At 37.9% G+C, this 10648-nt stretch overlaps 1 pseudogene across 1 annotated transcript; it reads right to left on the bottom strand.

The window, feature by feature from the left end:
* Window positions 1-389: 389 nt before the first annotated feature.
* LOC311283292 (interferon-induced GTP-binding protein Mx3-like) lies at window positions 390-5256 on the bottom strand (annotated as a pseudogene). Its single transcript has 7 exons — window positions 5182-5256; window positions 3513-3635; window positions 3033-3169; window positions 2784-2920; window positions 2586-2662; window positions 697-906; window positions 390-599 (listed from the first exon to the last, which is right to left on the bottom strand). The product of its transcript is annotated as an interferon-induced GTP-binding protein Mx3-like (transcript).
* Between the last annotated feature and the right edge of the window lie 5392 nt (window positions 5257-10648).

The following is a 10648-nucleotide window of genomic DNA, read 5'->3' as shown; positions in this document are numbered from 1 at the left end:
TATAATGTAACGCCATGCAGCCAAAGGATAAATATTTACTTTTTAATATTTTTTTTATTTTAAATATTTTTGGTCTTTTCCCATTTCTACCAGTAACGCTTATTCAACTTCCCGCGTCTACTAGCCTACCTGTGCAGATATCGACGGCACAACTGGGTTGTAGGCCTAGGTTGCCAGGTTGAGCTCACAAATGGGTTGAAATTTGTATGATGTGTTGATTGCGCGAGTTGGATGGGTTTCATACAAGATCTGACAACTGGACAACCTTGGAATAATATATTGATGTGATTATTTTTATAACGACGTTTGGGCCATACAAACGGGGGAAACGGGAGTGTTGACAGGTATGCATGTTCCAACCAAGTCAGTAGGTCCCTCAATTAAAATCACTAAGTACTTCCTGAGTAGCAGTTAAACGGTCCAAGCGAGTTTGTAGGAATCTGCGTCTTGTACCAACTTGAGTCCTCAACCAGGAGCTCACCCACATTTGCCCCATCCAGTAAACTCAACATGTCAGTAGACAGGAGCTCAGCAGTCTGCTTCAACATGAAAAATGAGATCATCATGGGCAGTTGGTCAGCCATTCGCTGCACCACAACCTGAAAGACAATCAAAGAGTAACATCCACACACAAGTACTGCAGTCCATTCAGTCAGGGAGAAAAACAATTATATTTGTTACTGAAAGAATATCTACCTCATAATATGCCTGGAGCATTTCACTGTACTTGCTCTTTATGTCAAAGACAGGTAACTGATCTTCTGAAAATGTCTATTCGCTAATCTCACTCAAGAACTTCAAGTAGATGGGATCTTGAGTGTAGACCATGTTTTCCATTTCCAACTGCTCTAAGATCCTCTGCTTCGTTTTGTCTTCCTGACTTGACTGAATGTTGTAGATTTTGTTCTATGGTTTCAAATAAAGAAGTACAAATTCAGTTCAATTAAAAGCATTTGTGGCATAATGTTGATTATCATTGCAAAGATGGATATTTTCATCAAAAAAATTACATTTTGTCATCATTTACTCACCCTCATGTCATTAAAAACCTACCACTACCACTTTGAAAATTCAAAAAGTTCAGAAAGAGAACGTAAAAATAATCCATATGAATAGAGCGGTTTAGTTAAACATTTCTGAAGAGACACGATCGCTTTAAATGATGAACAGACACTGAATTTAGGCTTTTTTTACATATAAACATTGATCAGAGAACATAAAAAGAAGCTCATCCTTCTTGCGGAAGCTCAAACGTGCTGCGTAACACACAAGAATGAACCTCATTGGTTCTTGCACATCAAGAAATCATGCTCGAGCTTCCATTTACTATAACCAATGTGTTATAGTATAGAACTTTTGTAGTGGTCCCTGCCCGGTAACAATAATAACGTTCAGTTGTGAGTCATTTATAAGTGGTTAGTTAATTATGAACTAATCATTTACAAAACATTCATAAATGATTAGCAAGTGATATACTAACATTTTATGTATGTTTTGTAAATTTCGTTACAAGTCATTTACAAGTGATTAGTAAATGATTAACTGATCATTTACGAAACATGACTATGCGTTCATAAATGATTAATAAGTGATATGTTCATTATGTTTTGTTCACATCAGGTGCACAGTGGTTAAAGACTCCATGTGTTTCAGAGAAGACAGCTGTTTATACCCTCACCAGTCAGCACTTACACTGCAGTACACACTACAGTGTTAAACACAATGATGTGTAAACGCATGAATAAATCATTTACAACACTTTCTGCATCCCCTAATCTAAAGTGTACACTATTCATCACTTGTAAATGTGTTACACATCATTCGTAGATACGATTCGTTGATCTTATGCCATATTGATTCTTGAAGTGGTAATCTACGAATGATGTGTAACACATTTACAAGTGATGAATAGTTTAAACTTTAGATTAGGGGATGCAGAAAGTGTTGTAAATGATTTATTCATGCGTTTACAGATCATTGTGTTGAACACTGTTACTTACCTGTTACAAATGATCTGTACGTGTATACAAGGCATTTCCAACACTTTCTGCACCCTCTAATTGCTACATACATAAAATAAAAAAACATAATTTATTAAACATTAATGAACCGCATATTCATGTTTTGTAAATGATTAGTTAATCATTGTAAATGATTTACAACTGAATATACAAAACATACATACAATAATGAACATATCACTTATTAATCATTTATGAACACATAGTCATGTTTCGTAAATAATTAGTTAATCATTTACTAATCACTTGTAAATGACTTGTAACAGAATTTACAAAACATACATAAAATGTTAGTATTTCACTTGCTAATCATTTATGAATGTTTTGTAAATAATTAGTTAATCATTAACTAACCACTTATAAATGACTTACAATTGAACGTTATTATAAAGTGTTACCGTTTGTCAGAAAGCCAACATTGTTCTGTCATTTTTTTTTTTTTTTTTTTTTTTGCAAAAACAAACAATAAAACAATGACATTAGGCCAATACAAGGGATTTTATCCCCAAATAAATACCTGGGGGGAAAAAAGAGAGAGAAAAAGATAATTGTAGCAATATTTACCACAGTGATGTTTTGAAGTACATGGTAGTTCTGAAAACATCTATAGGACACATCTTTGAATTGCTTGAGGATGATGGCTTCAGGAGAAATACATACATCAGAAAGACAAGTTTCACAATATAGATGTGCTATTAAACATGAATTAAATTGTGATCTAATCTTTTGGTTTTATAATGGAGATCAGATGTGTGATTGTACCTTTGATTGCAATGAGCAATTCAATGGCTGGCTTCTTAAGTTTGGCCACATGCTCCTGCAGAACCAACTCAAACCCTCTGTAGTTGCTGAAACCGAGCAGTTCCCTCCCTCTATAAGTCTAGCTAAACTCTTTCAAACTGCAAACTTGTTTAGGAACAAGATGGATTTCTCATTAAATTAACTTTAACTTTCTTGTAAAATCCCAACAAAAGTGAATTCAAGGTTTAATGTTTAATATTGAAAATATACTGACAGGATGTTTTTGTGCTGTTAAGATGATCATTCCACTTCTTGAATTCAGCCCGAAGCTGGACAAACAAATTTTCTGCATTAATCAGCTCCCTTGATGATAAGGAGTAGATTTGATCATTGAATCTTGTTAGGATCTGTGATAAAGAAAAAATATTTGTTACATTAACATGTTTTCACACATTATCATTTTACGGCAAAAGTGTTGTCTCTGGGGAGGTTAAAAAAGACATGTGGGTGTGAAAATAATTTAGAATACGAACTCTACCATAACCATAGCACCACCTAGTGTCAGACAATGGGGTGTACATGTGCCTGAACAGTGATGATATTTGGGACTATCACTGACGCCAAGATATTTTTAGAGCCGTTACATAAGGAAGAAGGAGAAAATCCCAACAAACACAATATGGTTCCAGCTGCTTGAACTCCAAATGATAATTCTCAGAAGCAAGAAGATGCGATGACTTAAGATCCTACTTTAATGAGGAACTGTTTGGCTCCCTTAGTGTCCAGTGGCGGTCCAGCCTCACACTCCTTGAGCTCATTCTTCACTTCCCACAACTGTGTTTTTATCTGCTCAGTGAGCTGTGGCAGTGATTTCTGGCAAAGATGGATAAAAAAAAACATGATTTATTATAGTCTCGCAATCTATATCTGCATTTTTGCAATACATCTAAATTCATGTTAAGTGTAAACAGGCCTTTAAAAACATTTAAAAACTTACTTTGATATGATCAACAAGATTTTGTGTCAGTTTGACAGCAAGACATTTAATAGTTGCTTTATCCTCATTCAAGAGGCATCTGTTGAAAATGACAAAGCACTTTTTGTAAGGTGGTTTAGTTTATTCCAAATATCTTGCTAACCAGCTATTAAGAATAGTAACGTCCATGGAACATTTTTAATCCAAAAAAGAAGGTTCTTTATGGAAAAGGATGCTAGTGTATAAAATGTTCTTCACACTAAAACAATTTTTTTAAGAACTGTTCACTGAAAGGTTCTTTGGGAAACCAAAACCTGTTCTTCTGTGGCATCACTGTGAACCCCAATGTGTGAGTGTAGAAAACTGATTGAAATTGAAAACAAAATCTGACCTAAACAGTGTGAATCAAGTCTTTCAGAATAATTTTTGGGAACACAAAGTTCAATTAGAAAAACAGACTGTAACCTGAAATGGTCATGGTTTTGGAAGAAATCTCTCTTTATTTGTGTCGCCTCCTCCAGAGGAATTTTCTCATCGATCTGCTGTTGTCCTCTACACTTCACCAATTATATTGTTTCTCTGTCGTTGTAGTTGTGGTGTGTTGTACTGTTTAGTACATGAATGAATAAAAATGTGCCAATGTATCCATTGGTTGTGTCTTTAGTGTTCATCATGTGAAAAGGTTTCTGAGGCGGGGAACCACAAGCAACATAACTTACCAGTTTTGGAAATGTTGTTTTGAATTTATTGGACCAGTGTGTTAGACTATGTTGTAGTGTGTGTGATTTTGAGGGCTTGTGTGTCCTGTCTGAGGGCAAAGTTTGGTTTTTCAGCAAGAGTGAATGGTTTTGAGTGTAGAGCTTCATTTTGACCTGAAAATAGGATGTTTGGGGAATTGGGTGAGACGTTATGGATTTGTGTTTATAGTTTTGAGAATACGAGGCATAGTTTCAAGAAATGTGTTTAAGCAATCGAGAAAAACTGTAATAAGTTTCCCGTCATTCTAAAATTCTCATTTCACTCGCGCGTCTGTGAAGTGAAGAAGGACAACGTCCCACCAGTCCTTGTTTTGGATTCTCATCCACAGACGTCTGGTTTTGGCCGCGGGGAGGGGCATTTTTACTGCGTGATCAATAAGCAGCACGGCAAAACGGTTAATATGCTCTAAATTATGACCAGAGACTAATTAATATTACGTCTGCTGTTTAAATCAAATAAAGAACCAATAGAGGAGAATATTTATGCGCGAAAAGTGGGAAACTCTGTATATTCGTGCAGTGTGCGCATGTCAAAACATCAGATCCGATTTGAAACTTGTGACATATAAATGCGCACATCAACCTGATTACTTTATTTATCATTCATGTAAACACCTTGTCCGGATTCATCAATCGTATTGATTTCATTCCGATTGTGTCCATGTAAACGTAGCTAATGGCGCACACTCTGTAAGATCGCATTGACACAGGGGAGATACTGGTGGTGCCATGACAAGGTGTTGGCGGTGCTCGCAGACATCCTGGAGCAAAAAAGGAGGAAGAAACAAACAGTCAAAGCAAGACCACTGCTGAGCACCTTTGTGAAAGAGGGCCAAAGACCTGTCGTCCACAGCCAAGCCAGGCAGAATTTCCAGCAGCCAGCCTAGGGATGGGAAATGGAAGTTGATCTTGTGAGGAAACTCCACTACCCCGAGGCGGTATTGTCCACAACTCTAAGGCCCGACATCATCATGCGGTCTCCAGAGGGAAAGAAGATCATCCTGGTGGAGTTGACGGTGCCGTGGGAGGAGGGCTGTGAGGAAGCTGCAGAGAGGAAAAAAGCCAAATACCAGCAACTTGTCCAAGACTGCCGGGGCAAGGGGTGGACAACATGGCTGATGACAGTGGAAGTCGGATGTCGAGGATTCCCAGCTCAATCTGTGTGGAATCTATTGACAAAGGTTGGATTGAGAGGCCACTTGAGGAAAGCAGCTGTTCGTAGGCTGGGAGAAGCATCAGAGAGAGCCTCCTGTTGGCTCTGGCACAAGAGAGAGGTCACAAGCTGGAAGCCTGGAGGAGAGGGGCAGTGACCTGGCCAGTCACTGCTGACCCGCCAACTGGAGGGTGTATTGTGGTTAAGGGTCGAAACACCCAGTGAAGGTTGGGGACCACCTGATGACCTCTCTTCCAGGCCAAGGCTTCATCCATTAGAAATGGGTGTATGTTAGCATAGCAGATGTATTATACAACTGAACTATATCAAAAGACTTTACAGGTGTGTGCATTATGTCCTGTACAACTGTATAAATAAAAATATGCATTTACATAGTAAGTATCTATATTGCCTAACTCAGATGGCAAAAATGTAATAAGAGTACTGAATTATACATATATAAAAACGGGCAGTAATTGGTATGCTAGCTATTTAAGGAGGAGATGTTTATAAAAAAACTGTTTTTATACCTAGATGTTCTAGTGCACACCAATTATCCTGTCAGGTCTGTTGTTCAACCTCCTGTTTGTATGGTGTGGATGAGGCCAATGACTGTAGTGTCTGCAAACTTAAGGAGTTTGACAAAGGTTTCAGAGAAGTAGAGGGAGAAGAGCATTGGGAAGAGCACACATCCTTGTTGAGCACCAGCTGTAGGTGTTGGAAGTGAATTTTCCCAGCCTCACAAGCTGCTGCCTGTCTGTCTGTCTGTCTGTCAGGAAGTTGATTATCAAATGACATATGGAGTTGTGTACAGAGAGCTGGCTTAGTTTTGTCAGGCCCAGTTTCAGACTAGCTTCACTATCTAAAAAAGTTTACCAAAAGTTTAATAAAAAATGTATTATACCTTATGTATGGTTCTTGTAGGGCCCGCCCGATCTGCCCAACGATGGTTTCCGATGAGCGGATGAAGGTTTCTGCACATTCTGTCTTTTCAGTGTGGCAAAGTAATTTAATTCCAATTAAACTGTTAGCTGACTCCATTTTATCATGACCTCAAATTTAGGTTAGAATGCCAATTGATTATTGACAATTATATAATAATTTATCTACTTTTGATTATTCTATTTAATAGTGATGGGGACGAGACCGCCTATGCCGAGTCCGAGTCAAGACCGAGTCTTTGAAGGGTCGAGTCCGAGTCGAGACCGAGTCCGTTGGTTTTCAAATTCAGTCGAGTCCGAGTCAAGACCGAGTCTTTGAAGGGTCGAGTCCGAGTCGAGACCGAGTCCGTTGGTTAACATGGGAGGATTTGAACTTGAAACACGGAGTGTACTGACGCCTTTCCGTGGTTAAAACAACATTGCTTCTTATGTTTGTTCATGTTTATTTGAGGCTATAAATTAACTAGTAGGAAGAGATGATCGGTTCACGAGCAGCTTTAACTGATGCTCTACAGCGATCTGTCACTACACATTTAAGAGCCACAAAACGGTATTTATTGTTTATATTTCTTTTAAAAAATGACCAAGTTTGAAAGGCGAGACTTTGTTTAATATGTTTAATATCAAAAGTAACCGAAAAGTAACCTGGTCTGTCCTGTCTGTCAGCGTGTTGTCAGTCTCCTCTCTGCTCCGCGATGTATTTTTCACTGCGTGAGAACATGGTGTGGCGTGAGAACGGTGTAGCTTGTCGGACATAGCGACAGTAACTAAGGGGGGCGGGTCTTTGCGAACAGTCAATTAAAATTTTCTAGTGGTATGTATTCTAGTGGACTAGTGATGGGACGAGACCGTCTATGCCGAGTCCGAGTCAAGACCGAGTCTTTGAAGGGTCGAGTCCGAGTCAAGACCGAGTCTTTGTAAGAACAAGTCCGAGTCGAGTCCGAGAAAGCAGAAATCGGTCTCGAGACCGGACTCGAGTCCGAGACCGGACTCGAGTACTACATCACTACTATTTAACTCCTTATTGAAATTACACTTCCTTTTAACACTTTAATTATTTTACCGGCCGGGTATTTCAGATCTCAAACTCACAAGCTTGTCAGTCTCGGTCATTAGACAGGGGTGCGTTTCCCAAAAGCATCGTTAGCCAACTATGTTCGCAAGTTCCATCGTTATCAGCATAGTTCAACGAGTCAGTGTTTCCCGAAACCATCGTTCCAACGAACAGCATCGCAGAGTTGTGTGGTTGGAACGACAGCTCTCGACCTGTGGTTAGAAGCAGAGTTTCTAGATTGCATGACATGTGGACTTAATAAATCCTTATATTGAGCAAAATAAGCAAGATGATATTCAGTACAACCTGTCTCTTTTATTTATAATACATACAAATGTCATTTACGTCTTTGAGTTTGTCAAGAGATTTAAAGCACCGTTTTTGAAGAGTGCGCATGTGCGAATGTGCTCTACTATGTAAGAATGAGCCTATGATTGAATCTGGAAATAAAGCGAAATAACTGAGAAAAATGAGAAATGGTCCTCAGATGCCATGTCTGTAATTTATAGCAAAACATCTAGCGTTAATTCGATCTCAAACAGATTCATTAAAAGTTATTACGTGCGTGACGTCAGGAACCAACGTGGTTGAACTACCACTTTGCGACAATAAGGTTTCGGGAAACAGTCGTTACTAGCTAGTTGATTTCTTCAACGATGCATCGTACTATGGTAGTTAAGCAGCGAGTTACATCGTTGTTCGGGAAACGCACCACAGAGCCGGTTGACTAATATTCTAGACGGCCGCACTCTACTTGCTCATTAGAATATATAATTTAGTCCCCATAGATCTGAACACACTTAATTAAGGTAAGACTATATCTAACCAGAGGTCATGACCATTACCATAGAGCCAAGCTGACCAACTTAACTTCCTCTAATGGTAAATTTATATAAGCATGATGTGGTTTTCCACATACACTTAGTAAGAATAATATTACAATAATTAGAGGTTGAGGCTCACCCCTATTTAGATTGGTCTAACACCCAGTTGTTCTAAACGGAAAACCCATTATTAGCCTCTACAGTCTAAGTATACATGACTAATGCCAATGTGTTAGTCAGAGCTCTAAAACATCAGTCTTCAGTCTCTGCTCCACCTAAGCTGTATTTTAGTCTGTTAACTAACCTGAGCGTAGATTTGTGGTGTTAAGGAATTCAAGTAATCTACTAGAGTTAATAATTTCAGAGTAAGTCAGAATAAATGTTATAATTTATTAATATTCAGGTAAATGTATCATGCCAATTACATAATCAATTCAAAGATAATCAATACAAAACATAAAATGCTCAGAAATACAGAAGACAAAAAATACATAATACATAAAAATACATAATGCTGAGTGTCTGGATTACATCTGGGGCTGATCTGACTACATATCACGCCTTGAGCCTCTTGCAATATTTCCTTACAATTTGCAATTTCAAATGTTAATTTTCAGAAATGTCCTTTGATTTCTCAAAGAGTATACCTTCTCTCTTGACTCCAGTCTTATATACTCGCTGAACTACAGTGATTGAATGCACTGCCATCATTTTCACTGGCCCTCAAAAATTATATATATTTTTTTATTTGCATATTTATAAACATTTTATATGAGCCAAAAAAAATCATTACATGTCAAGTTAGACCTAATCTTAAGTTAGACCTTAACTTGTAGATAACGCACTGAGGCTTTTAGCTATTTTAGAAAACAAAATATATCGGCTCTGCTTTAGCCCATTTTGTGAGTAACATGGAAACAATCAAAAAGTATAAGATGTGGGTTAATGTATGTATGTATATTTTAATATTCTGAAGAAAATGTTATAGGTTTATTTATGGAAAATGGCTGCTTGTTTAGAAGTTGTCAGATACATTATAAGATTGACATAGATACATTATATGTATTTTCATATACCCTCTAGTCAGTAGAAAAAGTGCTAATTGCTTCCTGAGCAGCACTCAAACGATCCAGGCGCTCTCGTAGGTCTTTGCGCCTTCTGCTGACTTCAGAGTCCTCAAACAGGAGCTCGCTCACATTTGCCCCATCCAGTAAACACAACATGTCAGTAGACAGGAGCTGAGCAGTCTGCTTCAACATGAAAAATAAGATCATCATGGGCAGTTGGTCAGCCATTCGCTGCACCACAACCTGAAAGAAGAATAGAGATACTAAGTTATTTCCACATACACAAACACTGCACTGCTATTTATTTCTGAAAACTAAGAAAATCTACCTCATAATACGCCTCCAGCATATTACTGTACTTGCAATTTTTGTCAAAGACAGGTAACTGATCTTCTGAAAACTTCTCATTCGTAATCTCATTCAAGACCTTCAGGTAGATGGGATCTTGAGTGTAGACCATGTTTTCCATTTCAAACTGCTCTGAGATCCTCTGCTCCGTCTTTTCTTGCTGAGTTAACTGAATGTTGTTGATTTTGTCCTATGGGCAAAATGAAAAAGTCAAATGAAAAAGTAGAGAGGAAAGAGAACTTGATTAAACTGGAAACTGAATGGATCCACCAATTAGGAGCAATATTTACCTTAGCAGTGTTTTGAAGGACAGAGTAGGTCCTGAAACACTGATTCACCACGTCAGTCAAATGTGTGATGATGATGTCTTCAGGAGAAATACATCAAGTCAAGAAGACAAACAGCCACATTTGTTAAAACTATTAATGTCATTAAATTGGTGATCTAATCTTTTGGTTTTATAATGGAGGCTTCTCCACAATAACCATAAAGTATTTTGTGATGGTACCTTTGATGGTATTGAGTAATTCAATGGCTGGCTTCTTAAGTTTGGCCACATGTTCTTGCAGAACCGACTCAAACACTCTGTAGTTACTGAATCCGAGCAGTTCCCTCCCTCTGTTATTCTGGCTCAACTCTTTTGAATTGCTGACTTGTTTGGAAACAAAATGGATTTCTTATGAAATTAACTGACTTTTTCATTTTTATCAGAACTCTAAGAAAACAACATCAACAGTGAATTCAAAGTTGTTGCATGTTGTAAAT

Source organism: Rutilus rutilus (genome assembly GCF_951802725.1).
Source record: "Rutilus rutilus genome assembly, chromosome: 23".
NCBI classification, from domain to species: domain Eukaryota; kingdom Metazoa; phylum Chordata; class Actinopteri; order Cypriniformes; family Leuciscidae; genus Rutilus; species Rutilus rutilus.
This window is presented reverse-complemented; position numbering and strand designations above follow the sequence as displayed.